The sequence below is a fragment of the Crotalus tigris genome, unplaced genomic scaffold (genome assembly GCF_016545835.1).
Source record: "Crotalus tigris isolate CLP2741 ecotype Arizona unplaced genomic scaffold, ASM1654583v1 scf7180000017560.2302168, whole genome shotgun sequence".
Lineage (NCBI taxonomy): Eukaryota > Metazoa > Chordata > Lepidosauria > Squamata > Viperidae > Crotalus > Crotalus tigris.
The window spans coordinates 161,566-187,170 of record NW_024096474.1 but is presented as its reverse complement, the minus strand read 5'-3'; the positions used below and the strand labels follow the sequence as shown (position 1 = coordinate 187,170).

Genomic DNA, 25,605 nt, shown 5'->3' with positions numbered 1-25,605 from the left:
GGTATGGTTAGGAGGGCACTTCCTTTTTTTGGCTACCCTATCTATGTTTCCTGGTAAAATACATGGGAAAATCCCATAGGAGAAAAATTCCACTTAGGGTTAGGGTTACGGCACCATGAACTCCTAGAGCAAAATGGACACCACCAACAAAAAATGGAGTCCTTGGGTATGGTTAGGAGGGCACTGACTTTTCTAGGCTGCCTTATCTATGTTTCCTACTAAAATACATGGGAAAATCCCACTGGCAGGAAAATTCTTTTAGGGTTTCCTAAGTCAAGGTCTAACCCATCATCTTTACCCTAGCCCACAGGTCGGCAACCTGTCGCTCCGGAGCCGCATGCAGCTCTTTGAGCCTTCTCCTGTGGCTCCCAGCCTCCTCTGCCTTCTCTCTCTCTCTCTCTCTCTCTCTCTCTCTCTGTGTGTGTGTATGTGTAAAAAAGAGTGCATTCACAGTGTTCTCTGAGGAGCTGAAAAGCTTACTGGGCGGAGCTCCTCCCTTTGCTGCGTTTCTGCAGAAAGCAGGAAGCAGGAAGGGCAGGAGAGAGCTATCTAGCCCAGCTAGGCTGACTCAGGAATTCTGGGAGTTGAAGTCCATGAGTCATAAAAGAGACGAGGTTGCTTACCCCTGAGCTTGTTGGACAACAGCTTGAAGCTTGCCAGGTGAGTATGGGGGTCAAGGTTGGAGCCAGGTATCTCTGCTTTTCTGGAATTTGCAACTTAGGTATTTGACATTATAGACACCTCATCACTTCCAAAGCTGCAAAAACAGCATCATCACAGAATGATGGAGTAAAAGATTAAATTACATAAAAATTCCAGATGTACTTTTTAAAAGGTTTTTCACCCCTTTTTGACTAAACTTAAATTAACAAACTAAATTTTGTTAATATAATATGAAAACATAAACTAACCAAAAATCAAAATTGTGCAATATCAGTCCTCTGTAGCCTCAACATAAATGCCTGAGGCAGAAGGTAACACTGGATACAAGAAATGACTTTTGCTCCAGTTAATGATAGGGACTCCAGAGCAATACTTATGCCTCTCTTCTGAATTTCTGATATTATCTTTCCTGTTCACATCTGCATTAGACATGGATTAATTTAGTTGGGTTTTTTTCACTTTATACCAGTTGACTTCAGTTCAATATTAGGCAAAATTCTGAAACAGAATATTAAGCAATAATTTGCCAGTATTTAATTGTTAGTATTGCTTTGCATAGAATAAAGGTAGGATTAAGGTCATGAACAAGTCAAATTACACCAACCTGATGCATCTTTTTGATACAATAACAAGTTTAGTTTAGTTTAGGGCAGGGGTTCAAACTGCCGGCCCGTGGGCTGGACGCGTCATCCGGAAGCTGCACCCACCCCATTGCTGGCAATGGCAAAACCGTTCCGATACATTGCGTGACATCACGTGATGTTCCGAGTTTGCCATGTCTGGTTTAGGGAATGTGGTGCATATATGGTATCTTTACTTCAGAAAAGTATTTGATATTGTCTCAACAGTGAAATCCTAACAGAGAAAATGCAAAATGAGGGCTAGACAATGCTACTATAAAATAGTTATGGAACTGGTTGGAGATTTGTTACCAATGAATTTATATCAATGGTATGAGGAGTTAGAAAATATGATATTTGTGGATGACTCAAATTTTAGGGGGATAACAAATATCTTAAAGTCAGAATTCAGGAAGACCTTCACAAGATGTAATAATGGTTAAAATCCAGCAAGGTAAATTTCAACCAGCACAAACACAAAGTCTTTAATTGAATAGACCAAAGGCATGAATGTAGAATAGGAAAGAACATAGTTCAAGTGAAAAAGATTTAGGTATCTTGGTGGATTACAAGGTGAACATGAGCCAACCATGTACTATAATGCCTTCTGTATTCTTCAGGTAGCACTTGGAATGATGCATTCAGTTCTGAGCATCACACTTTAGGTGCTGATATCTATAGCATGTCCAGAGAAGAACAATTAAAAAAAAACACCAAGGAGACTGGAAGAAAATACTTATCAGGACTGACTGGATGGATTGAATGTGCTTAGCCTGTGTCTATCATCTAGATTTTGATTTGACATCAGAAGAATTTTCTAAGAGTAAGAACTGTTCAACAATGGAAAAGATTGCTTGGGAGGAGGTATGCTGGAAATATTAAAAAGAGATCAAAGGGCCAGCATTTTGGAATATTGAGATAATGATTCCTGTAATGGGAAGGGCTGAACCAGATAATTTCCAGGCTTTTTTCAACCCTTATGTTGTATGATTTTATGATGTTTCATTGATAGTAATACAGAAGATATTTGCTATTGCTTTCTTCTAGAATCCTTCCTTCCTTCCTTCCTTCCTTCCTTCCTTCCTTCCTTCCTTCCTTCCTTCCTTCCTTCCTTCCTTCCTTCCCAATCTAACATATAGCCCCAGGATCTCTTGGTAAATGCTCATCTATATACTTGACTAGGTCTCCTGCTTACCTTTTGGGAAGAATAGTCAAGGTCATCTAATATCAGTACTTAAAACAACAGGAATAATAACTACAATACACCTCTCTGGGTTTGCTATGTCAGATGTGTTAGAATTACTCAAACTGATTTATCGCCCACTTGTTCTGGAAGCAAAGACAATTTTCCCAATATTTCACCTTGCTGTATATCTTGATGTGCCCTCAGTGGGATATTTGTGGCACTTCTTCTATCCACCCTGTGTACAGAATTACTAAGAACAATATTTGCTAAAGTGAAATATAATTTGAAGGAATTGTTCACTAGAACAAAACTGATTGTACCTATTACCTGGAATAGTACAGCTGTGTATTATTTAGTATACAATTATTTAAATTTTGTAAAGCCCATATCTTCAACTGTGTCCAAGTCCCTGCAGTTTTCTTGATAAAGTTTTTCAAAAGTGGTTTGCCATTGCCTCCTTCCTAGGATTTAAAGAAAGTGACTGACCCAAGATCATCCAGTTGGCTTTGTGCCCAAATTAGGACTAGAACTCATGATCCTCTGGTGCAAATATTTTGGGAGGGCATGGGATACAGAATGTTCAGATCATTCAGCAGCTGGAACTTGTACTGAATTCTAAATTTGTGCTTGTTTTTGGTCATTTTTATAAACTAACAAACTTTGTTCCACAGCCCAGCTCAAAAAACATTAAACTATTGGAGTCTTTGTATTTCAAAACTGTGTCCTGTGGATATTTTTGATCTACTCAGCCAGATTATATTTCCCTTGTTACTTTTCCATCCAGCCTTTATTAACACATCAGTAGATATAGCTATTGTGATTGTGCTTCTGGCTCTGTAATAATGGTCATATCTAAAGCAGAACAAATCAGGCTTGGTACTCGCTGGTAACACTAAAACTATAAAAATATGACTAAGGAATAAAAGTGCTAACTGAAGATTTAAAGTTGAAACAGAGCGAAGAGATTTAAAGATAATATAACATTCTTTTCGGACACCTTACTTTTGAGATGAAGCTTTTAAACACATGATTGGTATAGATTTTTACGTATTTTGCATAATCAATTATATTACATTAAAATTATTTATGATCACCTATGATTTTTCAAATGTTAAAAGCATTGGTTTGCAGATCTAGTCTGTCTAAAAGTAATCTGATAATGCACAAGACTTAGCTTATATATTTATATGAATGCACTAAGAATTTTCAACTTACCTGAAAATTAAAATAAATGAGGGAATGGAATTTGAACACTTCAGCCTTGGTATCTGAAACTCATGCATACACACAGGAATAAAGAGAGGGCTAGATCTCCAATTAGCCATAGATGGTTAGCCTGTATAAAGTAATAAAACAACAGAATGGAAATTCAGATTATAGAAAAGCCTAGTAAGTACTTAGTCAATGCAAATTCTAAACTCTTTCATGCTTTTAACAATTTTATAAAGTCTTTGTCATATTACATATTTGCTTTACATATTACATATTCGTATTACATTGCAATAAAATGGAAGATAATTGGATATTTCCTCTCAATTGGAAAGGTGTGATTGAATCTAGTTTTGTTTCAGACAACACTGTTTCAGACAACATATTGTAAAATAAATAATTACTTCAGCTTTAGGAGCAAGGTTACCCAGCTTCTAGTTCTTTGTAAGGACTGGAAATCAGTTGGGCGATTTTGGGTTAGTCACTTTCTCTTAGCCCTGGACAGATGACAAGTTATTTTAATACATTCTTGCATTTAATGTATAATGCAAATAATTAATATTTAATGCATAATTAAATGTATAATGTGTAATGTTAGCAATGAATATAGCAGCCCTTATAATAACAGTAGCGATTGCATTGGGAGGAAAATAATAGAACTTAATTCTTCTTATGATTCTGGTCTTCTTTTTTCGTGTCTAGATGAAACTTTAGACAGCCAGAATGAGGCCACCTTCTGAGGCCACCTTCTCATCTAAAACTGCTATTTGCGTTCAGAAGAAATCCCATATTTAAACTAATGTGTCCTTTCCTATTGAAACAAACAGTAGCTTATATGAATGTAATTTTGCCAAGTGTTAAAACTTCCCTCCCTGTTTGCAGCAATTTCAGCATTTGTCAGTCTCCCTAAGTGTATTTTTTTAGCATTGCATCAGATTAGCCTTGACATGATTAAATATGAAAAGCCTTTCTGATTTGTCATGATTCCTGTCAGATACTGCAGTACACCAGATGTAAGTTTAAGGATATGCATGAGACAATAAGTCATAAGTTGTTCTACTTAGTGTTTTCCATCAACTCTGTCTATGGACTATTGATCAACTATCATTCTTATGGGTCACAAGTAGAGTCCGTGTGACAGGGGGTTGATACAAGCACTTTTTTTCCTCATAGGATCTGAATGCCAGTTTCCATCTGCAGTTCTTCTATATTAAAAGGAGCACAATAGCAAATTGCCTAGCAACTATATCTGGACATAAAGATGGATCCCTGTCATATATGAAACCCATAGACTTATTCCCTTCTCTTGCCAGATGTCAATAAAATTTTCTATGGGAAAATTTCAGTTTTGCTAGACCAGAAATTATTTCCATTGGTTAAACAAATTATAGGATGTGGATTAAAAGAAAGAGGGAAAATTAGTGATTGGCAGTGGATGGCAGCTTTTTTTAAAATAGCTTTCAGAGAATAGTGAATGTGTGGTCAGAAATCCACCTTACTATGAAATGATTATTTTTAAATCAAACATAGTCAATCACTTGCCAAACTCTTTCAAAATTCTTTTTTTGTTTGGTAAAGTCAACTTTCACTGATCTCTTCATTAGACAACTTTAAGATTGTTTTGAGTTTGACTATGCAGCCTACTTAAGGGAATGTTTGTTTTTCTAGTTCTGCCCTGAATAACAGCAGAATGTGAATGCTTTGAATGCCTTCAAGAATAAAAAGGGATGGTGATAAACTGGCAAAGCAAGGTTACTAGCCTTCCATCCAGTGCTCTGTTCTTTTTGGGTTGGTAAATGTTCTACCCTGTAACAAACAAATATTTGATTTTATAGTTACCATAGTTTTGCTGTCTAAAGCAGCCTTCCCCCAAATGTGAAAACCATCAGATGTGTTTGGACTGCAATTCCTAGAAATGTCCACATCATATATAATTAGCAAGCAACAGCAGAAAAAGCTGCTGTTGCTTGCTAATTATATAATTTAAAGAATCCCAATTTTCACAAGAAGCCAAATACTCTAGGAACGTATTAGCTAAAACAGTAACATGTTGAGTAGCTTGAGTATGGGACTGCTAAAAATATAAATGAAAGAATTTATTTTTAAAAAGTTTGTAGCATTTTTAAACATTAAACTTTAAAAAATTGTAACACTTCATGAAATGAAAATACAATCCCTTATATATTTTTCTAGGTGAATAACGTTACCTTACTTTAAACAATTTTAAACAAGGATAAAGTAAAGTATAATACATGTTTAAACATACTGTATACCAACAGAGAAACAACTAACAGAAGGAAAAGGGAATGGGTTTATAAAGTGTGGAAAAAACTATACTTGCTTAGACAATCTGGTCATATTTTGGTTTTACTGAGGGTTAGCAGAACTTTTTCTGGCCAAAGAATCTCTTCACAAAATAAATTTATTGCCTCATCTTAACAGAGTATGCTATGAATATTTCAATACATTAAAATATAACTAGTAGAATCCCAAACATGATATTTGTAATGGTTCTTTTTTTAAACCATTTCAAGCTGATATATGCCCAGAGTCATTTTGGATAGTTAGATGGGTGACATACAAATCTAATAAATAAATAAACAATGCATTACTTGAATACTAATAATAAGGTTGCAATTTGTTGTGAATGGTTCCTGTTTCCTGGTATAAAGTTGATAATGTTTAATATATAATTTTTCATAATTCTTATTACCGTAGTCCCTTGGCTTTAACAAAATTCTAAAAATTATCAGAAGATGCTTTTCTCCCAGGAATTACCCTAATTTGTTCCTCATAATTCATTTTAATAGATCTCAAGCAAAGCAGAGATCTTTTATGTTTCTTCTATATTTTGAGGACTGAGACATAGAAAGTATTGTAGGATTTATTTTGATAACAAACATGGTTGTTTTCAGGCTGTTGAAATATACTTATTGTTTGTTGAAGTCTTCATAACTTGATATTGGTATCACCACAAATCATGCAGTTCTGTGTTTTGTGATTCCTTTGAGCCAATGCTAAATTGAAGAAGCTTCAGCTCTTAAAGTTATTTTTTAAAATCATCATATTGTATTTTTGCATTCATTAAAGTCTTGAATATTTAGAAAATAAAATTTGTTGATTGTTCATGCACAACTATGAATAGGCTTAACCTGCAATATAATACTTGTTTAAATAATGTATACAATTAAAATATTAATAAGTACCGTTTTATTGATTTAAAACTGAATGTACCAAAAAAACCCTATCAAAATGACATTTGTCCATTCTCACTTTCTCTAGATGGCAAGAGGTTTTGTGTTATAGTAATAATTTCCTTCTCCTGAGGGATAGAGAACACTACTTTTATTTTTCATTGTAACCCACTGAGAAATTTCAGTAATTGAAGAAGTTGCATAAGACTAAAACATATTAAAGGTTTAAATTGTTGCATGTGTATCCCTTTATTTATGGATATAAAAGCGGAGATGAAAAGCAAATGCAGTTTAACATCAGGCACCAACACCTCTGAAATAACTTGGATCTAATATCTTCTGGACTGCTTTATGTCAATTTCTCGACACAAAGCAAAGAACTGTAGTTTTTCAGCTCCTAACATAATTCAAATTCAACTATAGAAGTAATCTTCATTTAGCAATACAATTAGGGTTGGCAACTCAGTTGTTAAGTGAAGCAGTCACTAATTTAAATCCCAACTGTGCTTGTGATCTTACTTTAGCTGTCTTTTGCTTTACAGACCTGCAAAAGTCATCACTGTGGGGTTTGGTTGTAAAGTTATTTTTTTCATCATTATCGTAACCGTGAATGGTTGTTAAATGAGGACTACTGTAATAAAATTGTTTTTCTATTCCTCCCAAAGTTATGACTCAATAACCTTCAAATGCAGGAGAATGAGAGAGCTTTGCCATCATCAGTTTTCAGGACAACTGTGGAGTAGACTGGAAGTGCAATAAAAATAAAGTCAAGATGGTGGCCAACACTGCATGATTGAACCACTGCTCCCTTTCCATGTGGGTTGCATACCCCTCTTGGCAATATTATTTTATTAATTTTCTAAACTATCTACGAATTGCCTTGCAATTCAATACATTCACAGCTATTTAAAGCAGTCAAATTTATAACCAAATTATTCTCAATGTAGAACAAATTCTATCATACAGTATGTTCTATTTTTTAAAATGATTCTATAGGGCAAGGAAGCAGAACTTGTGAGACAACCAATATTTATATTTTACTGCCATGTCTTCTACCATGACAGTGCAATAAATTTCGATGCAGTTCATAGCTGCTGAGCTGGAAAGATCAAAATTGATAGATCTAGAAATTTATTAATGAAAATTAGAGTTCAATTTATTGATAACATTTTTCCTCTACAATTTTTTTACCAAACATATTAAAGCTCCTTCCAAGTGCGGCATGGAAACTTTCCATGAATATATTACTACAAAAGGAAATTAGAGTACACTCCTTAATTAACCTGATGTGTGACTTAATTTAACCCTACTCAGAGCATTGCACCTATAATCAGGAGAGCATCTAACAAAAACCAATGCCTGCTTTGAAGTCTTGGTAAGGGTAGGGAAAAGTAACAGAAAATTATTCAGTATTTTTTTCAGAGTGCATCCTTGAATGCATCTGGTACATATATTTTAAAGATCATTTGTCCATTTTAAGACACAATCTAATATCTATTAAAATAAACATAATTCAGGAATTAAGGTTTCCCTTTCTTATTATAAATTCTATCTCCAGAAGTCCTGATATGCTTCCTCATCATAGTTGTGATAGGGGCTGCTTCAAGGTGAGGAGTGATGAGTAAAGAATGACAGGTGAGTGAGGAGTAAAGAATGCCAGGATGCCAATGTATATATGCCAGTATTATATAATTCCAGTATGATGGTAATCATAGCTGACCAGCTAAAACTAAGCAGGCATCTATATTAGCCAATAGTGATATAGGACGATGGAGCAGATGATCTCTTTAGTGACAGAATTACAGTGGGGACATGAAACATAAGAAGTATGAACATGGGAAAACTTAACAGAATGAAAGATGCAATGAATTGACTACAGATTGACATCTTAGGCATCAGCAAATTGAAAGGGAGAGGAACTGGATATTTTCAGCCAGAAGATAATATTGTTTACTAAGGCCATAAAAAACAAAGAAGGAACAGTTTTGCTTTCTTAAGAAAGAGAGCGACTGCTTGGGTACAATAAAATCAATGACAAAATAATATCAATTAGACTTCAAGGACCACTGTTTAATATGATTATCCAAGTTTATATTTAATCACTTAATCACTGATGCAGAAAAGAGGAGTTTTTATAGCTAAATCCAGTCTGCAACTGATAGAACATGCAAGCAAGATGTAGTTGGAAAATACATGCCAAAGCTGGAAATAGTATGGAGATGAACATAGTCTGTATACCCTAGGAAACAGAAATGAAGCAAGAGAATTACTTAGCAATAATTCAAAAAGAATATAAACATCACCAATTGGAGTTTAACAACATCAAGTTGGCTATATTATTGGTTCAAGGAGGTGGAAGAAAATAAAGATGTGACAAGGAGCTGATTGTAATACAGAACATGAATTATTTATTTGCCAGTTCCAAGTCAACCTAAACTGGAGGAACAACACTAAGCAATTCCCGCAATATGATATTGAATGTACATCTGCCATTTTCAAAGAGAACATCTACTTAAGTGATATAGAAACAGAAGAACTGTAGAATGAAATCAAATAAGTTGTTAAGGAAGAATGTGAAAAGAGATTGCCAAAGACTATGAAACAGAAGAAAGTAAACTGGATGTCAGAATAGATGGAAATTGTCAAGAAAATAAGGGAAGATAAACAAAAAAGAGAGATCAGGAAAACTCCTAACAAAGAATTCCAAACTGTTGTTAAAAGATACAAGGGACAGTGCAGCAATGACATCTGTAAAGACATTGAAGAAGGGAACAGATATGGAAAAATAAGAGAAGTCTTTCAAAAGTTGTTTCTAACTTCAAATTGGTATCATAAAATATGCCAGTGGACAGATAGATTTAAAGAAGATCAAACAGAGATGAAAAGAGTATACTTAAATTCTGTTCAATTGGGACGCAATCTACCTTAGAAGATATGTGCTATTTACAAGAGCCTCTAGTTACATTTTTCCATTTGGGACTAGTGCACAACTTATGGATCCTCCTGGACCTGCAGTTACTGCGTGGCCAGGTGGCAGCTGTGACCTGGGGGGCCTTTGCATAAGTTCATCTTCATAGATAATTTTATTCTCATTAATCTTGTGCACCAGTTGGGCCCTTTTGTTATCCAGGATTGTCTTTCATACTTTGATCACCTCACAACTGGACTACTGCAATGCAGTCTATGTAGGGCTATCTTCAAAAGCTATTCAGAAGTTACAGCCAGTTCTGAATACAATAGTTTGAGCAGAAACAAGCTCTTCTTTATGTCCATGTGTCACTGCTGCTTCATAAGTTGCATTGGCTGCCAATAACCTTGTGAATGCAATTCTGGATACTGGTTGTTATATATAAAGCCCTGGCAGAGGCCAGAGGTTCCCAATCCCTGGTCCATGAACCGGCACCAGGCTGCAGTATGCCAGAAACTGGTCCGCGCAAACAAGCAAAGCCCCATCCGTGGGATGCAGGCAGTACATGAAACCACGCTCCCTCCAGTCCGCGGAAAAACCTCTCTCCATGGAACCAGTCCCTGATGCTCAAAAGGTTGGGGAACTCTGGCACAGACTCTAGCTATTTGAAGGACCACCTCTCTCCAGTAATTTCATCTTGACTGTTATGTTTGGGAAGAGTGAGTACATATAATCCAGGGCTCCTCAATTAAATGTTCTCATCCTGTAAGACTCAGGAAGCATGCCTTCTTGGTTGTTATCCATAAGCTCTGGAACCGCAATCAACCATGGAAATAAATGGCACCCACTCTCCTAGGGTTCCAGAAGGCCCCTAAGACCTAGCTCAGCTCCCAATCCTTTGGGTAGTTTACTGAGAAGCCCTATCATGTTTTCATTGTTCTTGCTTTTAGTAGTATGTTTGTTTTTGTTCAGGCTGCCTTATCATGTTTTATGTGCTTTTAACTGATTTTTATTTTATTTTATTTTATTATTTTATTTTATTATTTTATTTTATTGATATTGCAAGGCCAATAGTCTTTTAGAGTGGGTGGTCATAATGAATTTAATAAATAATAAAATTAAAAGGTTCCAACTAACTATATTATGAACTTGGAGAATGACATAGTAGCCCAAAAATTGGAAGAGGTCTAAAAAGGAGAGTATGCAGTCTAGAGTCTTATAAGAAAAGAAAACTAGCATAAATTCAAGCTGATTTTTGAAAAGGAAAAGACACAACAGATATTATTAGTGATTCATGCTATATAGTTACTTAATTGAATCATTGATTGATCAAATGAAACCATTCTCTACACCTTCTCCTTATTTATTTGCTCTATATAGGGAGAAAAGCTCTGTTGGAGGAAGATGAATGTAGTTTTAAATCTGGAGGAAGAAACATCAATAACCTGTGCTATACGAGACACTAATTGCTGAAAATGCAGATGATCTGGAAACTCTGTTAATGACTCAAGGAGCACAGTGAAAACATGGAATTAAGATTAAAATAAAGAAGACCAAGGCAATGACAACAGGTACAGCAACTAGTCTGCAAACTAATAATGAAGATATTGAAATGTTGGATAACTTCTGACGTTTAGGCTTGATTATCAACCAGCATTGAAGAAATAAGCCTCAAACTAGGATTTGATAGCAAAGATGACCTTGGAAAAGCTATTCAATGCTGTGTCTACACCAACAAAGACACTACAGTAGTCCTTTAATTTGTGCTAGGGTTACAGGAATGCTACAATATTCTTGTTGTGTATAACAAAAGAAACTTGAAAGCCCACTTCATCCATCTCCTTTTATACAAAATAGATTCAAAGGAGGGTTAATTTGAATAAGTTTTCATATTTTCTTTACTTTCTGACTTAAGTGTTCCTGCATACCTACAACAAGGTTGTTTCTGCATTTCTCTATAAAAGATCAGGTTTACCCTATAATGCTCTAACAAAGTTGGACTTTGAAGAAGTATGGAAATAGTATTGGTACTTTTAAATTTTGGTATTGGAGAAGATTTCAAAGATAATTAAGATAACCAACAAATTAATAACAGAAGAGGTCAATTTGAGGCTTGAGTCAGGCTCAGACTATCAAACATACATGGAGAGAAGTGTGTAGTGGAGTGCCCCAGGGCTCTGTTCTGGGCCCAGTGCTCTTCAACATCTTCATCAACGATCTGGACGAGGGGATAGATGGGGAAATCATCAAATTTGCAGGAATAGCCAACACTCCAGAAGACAGGCTTAGGATACAGGAGGATCTGGACAGACTTGAACACTGGGCGCTATCTAACAAAATGAAATTCAATGGTGAAAAAAGCAAGGTTCTACATTTAGGCACGAAAAACCAAATGTACAGATATAGTATAGGGGGTACCTTGTTCAATAGTAGTAACTGTGAGAGGGACCTCAGAGTCCTAGTGGACAATCACTTAAATATGAGCCAGCAGTGTGCTGCAGCTGCCAAAAAGGGCAACACAGTGCTGGGCTGCATTAACAGAGGGATAGAATCAAGATCACGTATTAATACTACTTTACAATGCCTTGGTAAGGCCATACTTGGAATACTGCATCCAGTTTTGGTTACCACGATGTAAAAAAGATGTTGAGACTCTAGAAAGAGTACAGAGAAGAGCAACAAAGATGATTAGGGGACTGGAGGCTAAAGCATATAATGAAAGGCTGCTGGAATTGGGTATGTCTAGTTTAACGAAGAGAAGGACAAGGGGGGACATGATAGCAGTATTCCAATATCTCAGGGGCTGCCACAAAGAAGAGGGAGTCAAGCTATTTTCCAAGGCACCTGAAGGCAGGACAAGAAACAACGGATGGAAACTAATCAAGGAGAGAAGCAACCTAGAACTAAGGAAAAACTTCCTGACAGTTAGAAAATTAACCAGTGGAACAACCTGCCTCCAGAAGCGGTGAATGCTCCAACACTGGAAGTTTTTAAGAAGAGACTGGACAGCCATTTCTCTGAAATGGTATAGGATTTCCTGCCTGAGCAGGGGGTTGGACTAGATGACCTCCAAGTTCCCTTTTGACTTTATTATTATTATTATTATGGATCATTGCACAGTCAGCCAGATGTTCAGACTGGATTTGGCATTTTGTCTACCTATCGAGTCCTTACCCAGGACCTGGGATAGGCAGATGTGGATGTTTGATGGTATTACAGATATCGTCGCAGGATGGAAGCAGTTCCTAATAAGGCCGCCTTTTGCAATTGACTAATAGCGAATTTGTCAATGCCAATGGTGTTCAAGTGGTGCTCCAGTTGTTTTGGGATTGCACCCAAGGCGCCTATTTTTAAAAAATATTATTATTATTATTATTATTATTATTATATTTTGGACACATTATGTGAAGACTCAGCTTCTTTAAGAAGCTCATGATTCTTAAAACAGCAAGGTGGACAGATGTGATTATAGCAGGAATTAGTGCACTGCTGAAAGACCTGAGAGGCCAAGTTGGGGACAGATTGTCCTGGAGTAGATCTCCATATGGGGTCATTAATGTTGATACTGACTTGAAGGCATATAACGAATCAATGTAAGTTGTTATATGAATGGATCTAAGTGATTATGGACCTATAAGAACATCTTCAATTGACAATCACTTTCCATATTGCCAGTTTAGAAAGAAAGCAGTATGCATTTAAGTTCTTACTTATATATGCAAATGAACACTATCATGTGCATATAAATTATCCTATAAATTATTCTGTATTGCCTTGTTTTTCCAGGAAATTCTCTGTATGTTATAAATACATTAATAGATATTTGCATTGTGTGTGTTCTGTTCCTGGCTACAACAGTATCCAAGGCTTGTTTTTTGCCCTAAAATTACATGAGTTTCTAGGCACAAATGTGAAACTCTAGACAAAGATGTAGACATTCATTATGGAAGAGAATAAAGAGACAGGAAAGTGTTCAATAATTTTACTAAAAAATAATGTACACACACAGACATATATATGCTGAATTTGATTCTCAAATAATCCAGCATTTAACCATAAAATTATCAAATCAGCATATTCTTATTATTAAACTTGGTAATAATGTCATCAGTTTCATTTTATTCCATCTCTTTTATCTCCATGGAGCACAGTGTCATAAGAAGCACTTCCCTTCTCATATTACTCTAGTAATATCTGCATATCTAAATTGTATGTGTAAATGGGTGTTCCCTATCAATTTAACTTTTCTGATCTGGGAGATACATTTTAAAATCTATTGTGATCAGTTAAGAATTCTTTGCTACAATGAGATACATGTGGCTGAGAGCTGCAGAGAAATAAAAATCAGTTAAAATTCTGTCTCAATTCTCAAGTTGTAAGAACATTCTGAATGGAATTCTGCTTTGAATCCAACTCATTCATTACCTGTTCCAAGAAGAGAAATGGAGTTGACTCTATAATTGAATTATTAATTATCAATCTATGAATTGGGCTTAGGTTTCCACAGTTGAATATATTTAGAATTAGAGGCAAGGACAATGGCTTCCAGATAAATATGCTAGAGTTGACGTATTTTGATTTGATAACTAAGTTGATTAGTTATCTCACTTATCATTTATTGAACATTCCATTACATTTTAATGACATGTCAGCTGTGTTAAAGTGATGTAATAGAGTGTTTGATATTGGTAATATGGTCCGCTTTAATAAATGCTCAGAGGCTCACTGTACAATCATCCCAACTGTAGACAAGTTACCTAGAAATTTTGAGAGTTGTACTTTCAGTATATTTGGTGGATGTCGGGAAGGAGAAAGCTGGTTACTATCTTCACTAGGCTCATAGAGTATCAGACTAATGATAAGAATAATGTACTACTACAATTCACTGCTAAGAAAAGTGGTAAATTGTAAATTGTTCAAATTACCTGGTATAAAATTACAAAGGAGTCTTTTTAAACAAATGGGTTATGTATTAATTGAATTTACAGTCAAACAGCAGGGTAAATAGATCAAATTGTTTAACTAGTGTGATGCTACAAGACATTTTACAATTTTATATAAATACTCATAATTTATATTTATTTCACTTATATTACAAAAATTAGGCATTCTCTGAATAACGCAGAGAAAATATTGAATCATCCCACAATTACATATGATTTGAGAGAAGCAATATTTTAACCTTTTCCATTAGGCTATAGTACTTTTGTATATTGCACATTATAAAGCTATAAACAAAAATATTTGAATAAAGTACCATTTTAACTCTCAACAAATGTTGCTATGGATTTAAATCAGTTTATTTTGTTGGAGAATGAGAACTTCTGGAAGTAGAGAATGAAACAGCATGCATGCATTCACAAGAAATACAAGACCTAGTGGTTAGGGCATCAGGTTAGTTGACTCTGTAATTGAATTATTAATTAGAAATCTATGAATTGGGTTTAGATTTCCAGTCCCACCTTAGGTATGAAACCTGCTGAGTAACATTGGGCCATTCACTTTCTCTCAGCCCTTGGAAAAAAGCAATGGCAAACCACTCCTGAAAAACCTTGTCCAAGAAAACTGCAGGGATTAGTCTAGGGACTCGGCAGAAGTAAGTAAAAAGAAAAAAAAGTGATTCAGAGGCACAATCCCCTACTCAATCATTTTGGAATACAACTCCTTACTTTGTGCAGTATATGACTTTCTTGTGTTTGTTAAAGTGCCTATGATCTTTCATAAATGCAGCACTCTGTGCTATTTATGCATTATAGTAGCTCAGCTTTTTTCAAGACCCAAGAGAGCCAAAAAAAAGCTGCCACTGATTTAAGGAATCCAGTTACTAAAGTTAAATAAAGTAAAATAATATATACTATTTTATTCAAACTTTCCTGAATCAATATTTTGCAGTTCTTGGCATCCTTTACTAATCTCAATTCATTATGACTGTTAGCCTTCCTGATACCGTCTTTACAAAGCTTAGCCACCTATAACATTCTTTGTTGTTGACTTGTCCCTCTTTTTTATTTTGATTTTGATTTTCACTATGTTTCATATTTAGTTGTTTTCTATTTTTTATTTTCTTTGTTAGAATTAAGGATGCATAAATAAACTGTGAAAAATTGTCATTTCATTTTGGATGTCACTTTGATCTGATTCCACATTTCAAATAAATTTGGAAAACATTTTCTGCATATATATAATATCCTTCAGAAACATTAAATATATTTTAAAATATTGGAGCCAAACTGTTCATTGAATTTGGAAGAATGATTTGATTGAGAAACAATGTTAAGCTACATCTATTGTGGGCTGAAATGAGAACATGTTTAAAATAATTCACATTTAAAATTGGTTAGTGGGGCATGGTCTATCTTATGTGTTATTTTTAGGATAAAGGGACAAGGGCAGAGGACCAGAAGGAAAGGAGATAGAGAAGATTGGTATCTACCTATCTGATTTGAGGACACAATCTTCAATGTTCAGTTTGTAATTTTGTTCCACATGCAAGCATAATTGAACATTTCCTTCTTTATCCATCTCCTTATGCTAACATCTGGCTACAAGTTCTCAGGTTGGTACAATTGTTAAACCAGTTATATTTCATGAAACTGTGGTAATTGGTAAGCCAATTTTTTTTTACTAAAGACTAAATATAGCTTGCAGTAATATTTGTATATCCTTCCTTTCCAAAATGACTAAATTACAATGTTTAAGACAGGGGTCTCCAAACTTGGCCCTTTTATGACTTGTGGACTTCAACTCCCAGAATTCCTCAGCCATGCACGCTGGCTGAGGAATTCTGGGAGCTGAAGTCCACAAGTCATAAAAGGGCCAAGTTTGAAGACCCCTGGTTTAAGACAATGAGTAGTTGTGTCCAAGGTACATCATTATCTTGAGAAGAGCTACATAATTTGGATTAGTTTCTACGGAGCTGTTGCAAGGCTATCTTTCAATATTGCTTCTACAGGATTATGTTCCACAAAGGCTGGTCATAGAAATTGACTTGCTCACCTAGTACTGCTGGTCAGCCTCAAAGGACCAGGAGCATCTTTTCTGACACTCCAGGGCTATTTGCTACAGGGAGAAGGACTTGGTGCAAGAGGCTCAGGGGGGAGAGGGAACTTCTAAAATCAAAACCATACCTTCCCCAAGCAAGAGGCTTGGTAATGTGAGGTTATCATTGAATCTGATGATATTGGATACTACAGTGATACTTAAATGTTTTTGTTTTTTTTTTTGTATATGACAATCAGCTGGGTAACTTTGGGCCAGTTGTACACACTCTCTCTCTCAGCCCAACCCACCTCAAAGGGTTGTTGTTGTGGGGAAAACAGGAGGAGGAAGGTGTGATGAATATGTTCACTGCCTTTAGTTATTTGTAAAAATAATAAAGGAGAGAGAGAGAGAGAGAGAGAGAGAGAGAGAGAGAGAGAGAGGGAGGGAGGGAGGGAGGGAGAGAGAGAGATGTACATGTATAAATGTGCGGACAGTTTTCCCTCTTAACAAACTTTTCACTTTGAGGGATATGCATACTTCATTTGTATATCATATTTGAAGACTATTACCTGACCATATGAGGCAAGAACGGCGTTTTCTTTCATTACATAACCTGAGCTGAGCATAAGACTCCGACGAGGCAGGAACGGCCCGAGTCTTTCATTTCCCACAGGAGAAACTTGCACACCTTGGCGCACGTGTTAGCAGCAGGTGCAGGTCAGACCCGGGAGGGGGGGGGCTACGCCAAGCTCGGGTTCCCCGTTTTGGTGCCGCGCAAGGGCACGACAGCGCAAATCTTTCGATCCTGAAGCTCGCCGGCGTTCTCCCTGCCCTCAGGAGCGAGCGAGGGAGCTGCCCAGGTACCGCGAGCCGCCGCCGCCGCCTTTCCCGCCCGCCGCTCATCCGCCCAAGAGTCGCGCGCCCTCGGGCTACAAGGCTGTCTCGACAGAAGGCGCCGTCGCTAAGCTGACTGGCTGGGATAAAAGCCGGCGGGGGCATGGGCAAAGGGGAGCGGGGGGGGGGGGAGATCCAACGACCGTGGCCATTGACAGGAAAAACACTAGAAAGCGAGGAGAAGGAGGAGGGCTTAGTTTTCTCAGCCTTCCCTCCCTTTTTCAGGAAGCCCCCCCCCTCCCGTGGAGGAGCGGTGGGGAAATTCACTGACCGTCGCAGCGAAAGGTACGCGTTGTTTTTCCTGCCTCGTTTCTTCCAGCTGCAGAAGGTCCCGCGTTTTGGCAGAGGCTGCGCTTGGGAGAAAGACATTAAAGGAGGAGGGGGGAGGGTGTATTGATGAGCGTCGGTGCAACAGCATCTCTTCCTCCGAACAGTTCAGGTAGCTTTCGGACTACTTTTGAGTGAACTTTGGGTACCTTTAAAGAAAAGACCAATTAACTGATTATAATATGATAATCCTTCGTCGGCTAGAAATCAAGGGGTAGAGGTGTAGCTGTGGGTGCGTGGGTTTATTTATGGGCGTCCGTGCGGAATAAAACTAAACTAATGTCTTCCTTCTTGAAAGGGAATATTCTCACCAACCTGCCCTCATCAATCAAATGAGATGTGCATGGCGGGCTTGGAGAGACCCTCCTCCCAGAGAAATTTGCTCTAACCTGACATTTGCCACTGTCGCCTCCTCAGCATTGCCCTTTAATTTTCTTCAGCAGGGCAGCTCTTTCTGTTATTTTGGAAAAGGAGGGAGTGGACGGGATGCTTTCTGCTCTGTCATAGCTTGTTCCTCTTAAATAGGCCCTTGACTTGCTGGAAAAAAAAGTTTTAAACTTGGATGAAAACAGGCAAAACAAACAAATGCCTGCAAAATAAAGACAAGGGAAGACAGGCAGCAGACAGAGGTTTGGAAATCTGAGTAGGGCTGTTACAGCTGGTGGCTAGGTTGCTGCTTAATTTGCTGATATGCTTTACATCCTGTCCTTTCTTCAAGAAACTTTTGGTAGTGTCTGTGAGGAGGATTTGTCTGTGTATGTGTGCATATGTAAGAAGGATGAAGAGTAGAATGTGTGACATGGTAAACTCAATGCTTTAAAAATCATCACAGTTGAATATTTTAGCCCTTGACAGTAAAGGTAGATCTATATCTGACTTACGCTCAACTGGAGACTGAAACAGGTGTTTTTAATCCACATTTAAAAAAAACCCCTAGATTGTTCTTGATTAGAATGTACTGTTGATTTTACATTGAGGGTCTTTGTCTTCTTGTTACAAACTCTTCTTTTTCACATAATGACATGTAATGCAAATGTAATACTTAAGGAGGCTTAAATATTAAGTATGACAGTACTTTTGAATTACTTCAGTGCAGATGACTGAATATTTGAGCTCAAAAGTTTTGTGGATCATTCACTGTGTTGTCAATCAGAGGTGAAGCAAGCCTCTGTTGATTCTGGCAAATGTTCACAGTTGAATGGTTTTCAGAGAATAAGTTGGCTTATATGTGCGTGTGTATAAATAGTTTGTTAATTAGGAAAATAACTTTTTCTGTCAGATTTATTGCAAACATGTCACATCTAAAATGGCCCTTTTGTCCTTTGTCTGAGTGACAATCTCACTGTGCCAAATTGTCAGTGCATGGCTCCCCAGATCTGGGGTCCTTATGGACACATAAATGTCCAGGGTGATTTTTAAAAATGACATATCGCTAATTACAAGAATGCCACTCATCACCTTATTGTCACTCTTTACCTTTTCCAGCCAGGTGGGCATATTTACTGCATAGTAGCCATCCATTAATGTTATGGGTTTCATTTGAGGCCCATAGGCATTTTTGGAAATGAGGATGATGCTGAAGGCTGGCATTTTGCTTTGCAACTTTAGTAAAAAAATCTTAGTGCAAAAAGCTAATGGGTATGGTATCCACAACTTATGGATGCCTTACATACCACCTTGGGAACACTTATCTTAGTGTTGGATGAAAAAATAGATTGAATAGTGAAAGGACCTTATGAGTGCTACTCATTTTGAGGTTGCTTGGGATGTTTTTATGTAAGTTTGTGTTATAAGTTTGCCTCTTTCCGGTAGCCTTTAGTAATAATTTTTGGTGCAATTAGCTCATTCATCTCCAATGCTGAGATAAAACTGAATTAGAAAGGTAACCAAGGAATTGAAAGGGCTGCCCATTGTACCTGTTTATGGATCTCTGTTTTACACATGCCTCTTTCTAATGAGCCATGCACAAACCTGTGACTCATGTCAATGATTTATGGCATAAATCTGGCAATTACATTAGGTACTTTGTCGGATGAAACTTCAGAAACCTGGAGAGATTTATAAAATGAAAAAAATATGAATATGAGTACAGTGTCATTGATTGGAAGACTATTACTGCTTACTACCCTCTTGTCTGAATGTAATTGGCCCTATTCGCAGAATATTCTTGAACAAGTCAGGAGTTTTCATAAATCATACAAATGTTCTGACTTAGTTAATTAACAACTAATTCGGTTTAGGACAAAACTGTCTTCCTCTGGTCAATGGCATTGGGGAAAATGATTACCGGGAGATTAATTATCCTTACTCCTTAAACAAAGAAAAGACCCATGAAAATGGGGCTTCTCTATGCACTCTATTCCCAGTTCCTATTTATTTCTTATATCAGAGTAGACGAAAATATGTCAGGTACAGCCTCAGTCTATTTTGCCACAATTGGGAGGATTCATAAAATGCCATATCCTAATTGATCCATGACTGCATGTCACCAGCTCATGGGTGTAATAGGATGAGTTGGCCAGTTGTGTTATATATACACAGGAATAACTATTGTGTTCTAGATATCACTGTGCAGATAGTTTTATAAAGATACTGCAAGTATTCTTTTTAAAAAATCAGAATAGCTTGATTAAGTAGACTATGTAACAAGACTTTGGATTTGAGTGTTTTCTTGCATATCTCTTTATAATAATTTTCATCTTTAAATCTTGTGGATCATGGACAAGTAAGTCATGTTAAGTCCAGTCAAACTTTATTACAGGTCACTGATCCAGACTTCATTAAAAAAATTAAAATGTAGCACAGGAAAGGCTTAAAAAAAGTCTACTTTGCTGTCAACAACACAAGAATTCTACAGGCTACAAATATAAAGCTTGCAACAGCTGAGGATTGTTTTGTTATCTTGAAATGTTTATCTGACAAAAGAAGTCACAAAGAGAATTCTTTTCTCTAATGTGGAAATGAATTTGGAAAATGTGCAAGTAGCCCATTGCGATTGTCTTGGTAAAAATTACAGTATGGCAGATATGATGGCATGATCCAGTGCTCCCATTTTTGCAGGGATAAAGCCTTTCAGTAGAGGGTATTTTAAGGTCCCCCCCCCTACTGCTATTAAACCACAACAGTGTAAATGTCCTTCAAAGTTTGTAATTTGTTAGTTGAGCCAGATATAATGCTGGTTTAAAATGAGATTTGCTTTGCCTCAGTCAAGGTCTAAGTGACATTTTGGAATGAGCAGCCACTTTTAATTTGTTTTGAAAAATGTTAGAAGTTTATATAATTAGTCAATAACGTTTTAAATTCTTGTATATCATAAATTCTAAAATAATTTTCAAACAGTAAATTAACATTGTACCATGGTTTGTGTATGCCTTATATTTATGTGATGAAAGGAACATTCTTCTCCATTAGAAAAATTTTAATAATCTTAGTTGCCTGCATCTTTGTGTGATAGTGCTGTTACCGAATTCCTTGTTGGTTAATTTAAATATTCCACCTATTTATGCCTTAATTATGGAAGAAAAATCTGAGTTGTTACAACCTATTTGTGCCTTATATGCATCTTTTTAGAACAATTAATGCATGCTACAACTCATTTTCCTCACATTATTTTACCTCAGAAAATAAGGGTAGGTTTTCTGATTGCTTTTATGCTTGCTCTTTTGAGCAATCACCACTTCAGTCTGCTGCCAAATAAAATGGGTTCCAAAGGAGTGATACTTCACTTCTGGGATGTTGATGGGGAAAGCACATGCTTCTTATGTAAGCAAGAAAATGAAGTAGGGTAATTTCATGTAGACATTGTGAAACATGGAACATATGAATGATTTGCTTTCAAAGTACTTGCAGTCATATCACAGTATGATGTTGACTATTAGAACATAACAAGTTCCAATTACTCAGAAAAAGAAACTACTGGATAAAATTCAAAGGATACAGTGAGGAAAGAGAAAAACAACCTTTTCCCTCCATTTCTGACCCAAAATAAACTGAGTAATTACAGTATAGACCAGTAGATGAAGTGCTTAAGTGGGTGGTGGCTGATCCTGGTTGAACTGGACTCCTGGACTCTTAATGGCTTTTGATGCCATCATCTATCAATTTTTTCTGAAGGGCTTGCCAGAATTAAATTTTGGCAATGCATCTGTATAGTTGTTCTCTTTAACCTTAGATGACTGCTTCCAGAAGGTGATACTGGAGAATTCCTGGTATGCATTTCAAAACTTTTAAGATTTCATCTCATCTCTATTCTGTTTAACAATTTGCATATTTGTAGAACAGCATCTAAGCTCCCTCCCTATGTTTTTTTTAATACTCTGTGGGCCTTCATTATTTCACTCACCCTTTATGCTACATAAAATATACATGAAAAGCTTAGATTATTAAGGTGACCAACTTTTTTACAATGAAAAGGAGAGAACAAATAAATTGAAGAAAAAATATCGTAAATAAAAGAAACATTTTATTCATTACAACAATAATATAGAATACACTATAATATGATAAATGCATAATAAAAAACATTTGTAACAATAACATTTTATATTGTAATTATGCCATGCCCCCGCCGTTAGCTGCCCTGCCAGCACTGCGGCCCCGCCGTGTAGAGTGGGCCCCGTGGCTCCCAAAGCACCAGCTGTGCCGGCTCCAGCCCCAGGGGGCAGCCTGCCATCAACACACTCCGCCTGCAGTCACCCCGCCAGCACCACCACCCACCCTGCACAGCCCTGTGTAGAGCAGGCCCCACGGCTCCCACAGCATGGGGGGCAGCCGGCCACCGCCGCTCCTCACACCCCCGCCCGCAGCAGCCCCGCTGCCTCTGCCTCTTGCGCCCGCAGCCATTATTGCCCTAGCAGGGCCAAAGATCAAGAGAAAGTTACCGTGGTGTCACCGCTCCTGTCTCCTCCAGGTATCTTTGGGACTAACTAGGAGATGGTGTAGTTGGATAGCAGGGAGGAGTGCAAAGTTCCTGCCAATTTGCCTTCGCTGCAGACAATTTACATGTGCAAAGTTTGCCGGCCAGGTGTTTTGGTGCGCTCAGCAACAATTCCTATTGGCTTTCAAAAGCCAATAGGGGGAGTAGCACAGCTCATGCAAAAGTTGAAAAAAAAACCATCAAAAAAAGGTGCCGAAACGCCGTTCTGAGCGTTCTATGAGAAGAAAAAGCCCTGCAGATTAGTCTTCAAATATCTAAAAGGAGGACATGTAGGAGGACACTTTTCGAGGGAGGACAGAACTTAAAAAAGGAGGACTGTCCTCCCTAAAGGAGGATGGTTGGTCACCTTAAGATTATCTTTTGAAAAAATACATTGCAGTGCCATCAGTATGCTGATAAACAAATCCAGCTTTGTTTTTATCACCCAGGTAAGGCAGTGAAAATGCTGTTTATGGAAATGATCTTGACAATGTCCAATACACTAAAGAATCACACAGGAAAATAGAGGCACAGCTTGTATGGAGTTTGTGTATCTGGATGAATGATGTTCAAAGGTTAGAATCTTCTTTAGTGTCTGGGTAGGGGTATGCACATGGATCCATTTCTGTTATTTAAAGCACAAGAATATTACTTGGTCTGGAATGCTTTTCACCAACTTAATAGGTATCTTTTGCCACACAGTACATGGTTTGGGCACTTCAGTTAGATCAAAATATGGCAACTGAATAATGGCATGAATTTGGGTATCAGGATCATCTTATATTACTGATATATGATCTTCATTTGGTCCCAGCCTTTATAATTTAAAGACTAATTTAAGTTATTGGTATTAATAAATCTCTTAATTGCTTGGAGACTGAGTATTTGAAGGAATGCCTTGTATATTCCTATCCATGCCCTGAGATTATCACTAGAGGTCTTGCACTGATGTCCTTCCATGCTAAAGCACTGTGAATACTATCATCAAGTATATTAGATCCCTGCTCCTCTTTCCCAGAGATATATATTTATTTATTGCTATTGTGTAAAATAATGTTATATCTATGACAGTTTTAAATAGTCTTGTGATTCCTGTTTTAGTTGTAATTGATTTCTGCTTTCTTGTGTGCTGCTTTATTATGCTTCTTTTGTCCAGATTTATATGGATTTTGGATTTCATGATACTTTATTGTATAGCACATTAAGAGATGTTAGCTATAAAATGATGAATACATTTTCTAAAGAAATGAAACAGGTCCATGATCACAGGCATAAAAGCCCAGTCACTTATAAGCTGGATCCCTAGCTTTCTGACTGGTTTGAACTGCCTGAGACAACAAGCTCCATCTGATAAGATTTGAGAATTAGTAGATTCTTCATTGAATGAATAGTTGTCTGTGTTGTTTTCATCCTTACGGATGAATTACTGAAGTATGTTCTAGATTATTGTTTTTAAGGTTAACTGAAAATTAAAATATAAATGCATATAAATGCATTTTTATTATGCATATAAATTTTAGAAATAAATAAATAAAATTGATCCAACTATCCCCTTGATGATTGGCTGTAGTAACTTTAGTCAAATAACATTGATATTGTGAGAGCTGCATTGGTCATCAATAAATTTCTGGGTAAAAATAAAAGCACTGATAAGCAACTTTATGGTTCATGTTCTTGTAAACTCTGTGCCTTGAAATTAGAATAGCTTCTTTCTTGCTATCCATTAGGTGAAGATTATTCTTTTCCTTTGGACATAAGGAGCTTGTTGGATGATTAGGGTTAAATTTAGGGTTAGTTGATGTTGTGTTTGTATTGTTGAGTCTACATCTGGGAGCCAGTTTGGTGCAGTGGTTAAGCTCAGCCTAAAAAAAAAACTTGGGAACTGTGAGTTCTAATACCTCCTTTGGTATGAAGACAGGTGGGTGATTTTGGGCCATTCAATCTCTCTCAGCCCTAGGAAACAGGCAATGGTAAATCACTTCTGAAATCTTGCCAGGAAAACCTCAGGGATTATTCCAGGCAGCAGCCATGAGTCAACACTGACTTTGAAGGCACAAAAACAACAAAGCAACAACTACACCTGGGAGAGTATATAAATCACATGAAATAAATTATTAATAAATACATTCTATAACATAATTTGCTATCATGGCTAACATGGATCTGAACAACTTCTTAATGCAAAGAAACAGATTTGCAAGTAAATCAGTGCATTTCCATTTTCTTTGATTAACTGATTATTGTTGTATATAGTATATTATTCTGCATTTTACTGTGCCACTTTTTGAAAGTTCTCTTAATTTCAAAAGTGGCTTCCCAAGCCTAATGATAAAGTTATAGAGAAAAAAATCTCTAAAGTTTTCTTTATTAACTCTTTATGATGTTTATAAGAATAAATTAAACCAAGAGATAATTATGGCTTAATGAATCAAGGTCACAAGTTCCAGACACTAAGAGAAAATGGAAATGCAGCAATTAATGATTACTAGAAAGCAATTTTACAGAGAAGAAAAAGAATTTAATTAAACCTTAAATTTAAATCTTAAATACACTATATTTGTTTGATTGTTTATTTATTTTTCAAATGTATTAACCACCCAACTCTACTGTAATGGTAGAATTTTGCATACCCAGTGAGAAATGGATTATATATTTCTCAAACAGAATCTACTGTATAGCAAACCGTTTTTGAAGCAAAGAGAATTATA

The 25,605-nt window shown here is 36.6% G+C and overlaps 1 protein-coding gene across 2 annotated transcripts in view; it reads left to right on the top strand.

Annotated features, from left to right (window-relative positions):
* The first annotated feature begins 17,893 nt into the window (after positions 1-17,893).
* Positions 17,894-25,605, top strand: part of LEPR (leptin receptor) — a 69,707-nt gene continuing 61,995 nt past the window's right edge. Inside the window, exon 1 of one of the 2 annotated variants that reach the window (XM_039347863.1) lies at positions 17,894-17,940. The gene's annotated coding sequence lies outside the window, so the exon portion shown is untranslated. Of the gene's footprint in view, positions 18,095-25,605 lie in introns of both variants that reach the window. The other variant, XM_039347844.1, reaches the window with a different exon arrangement.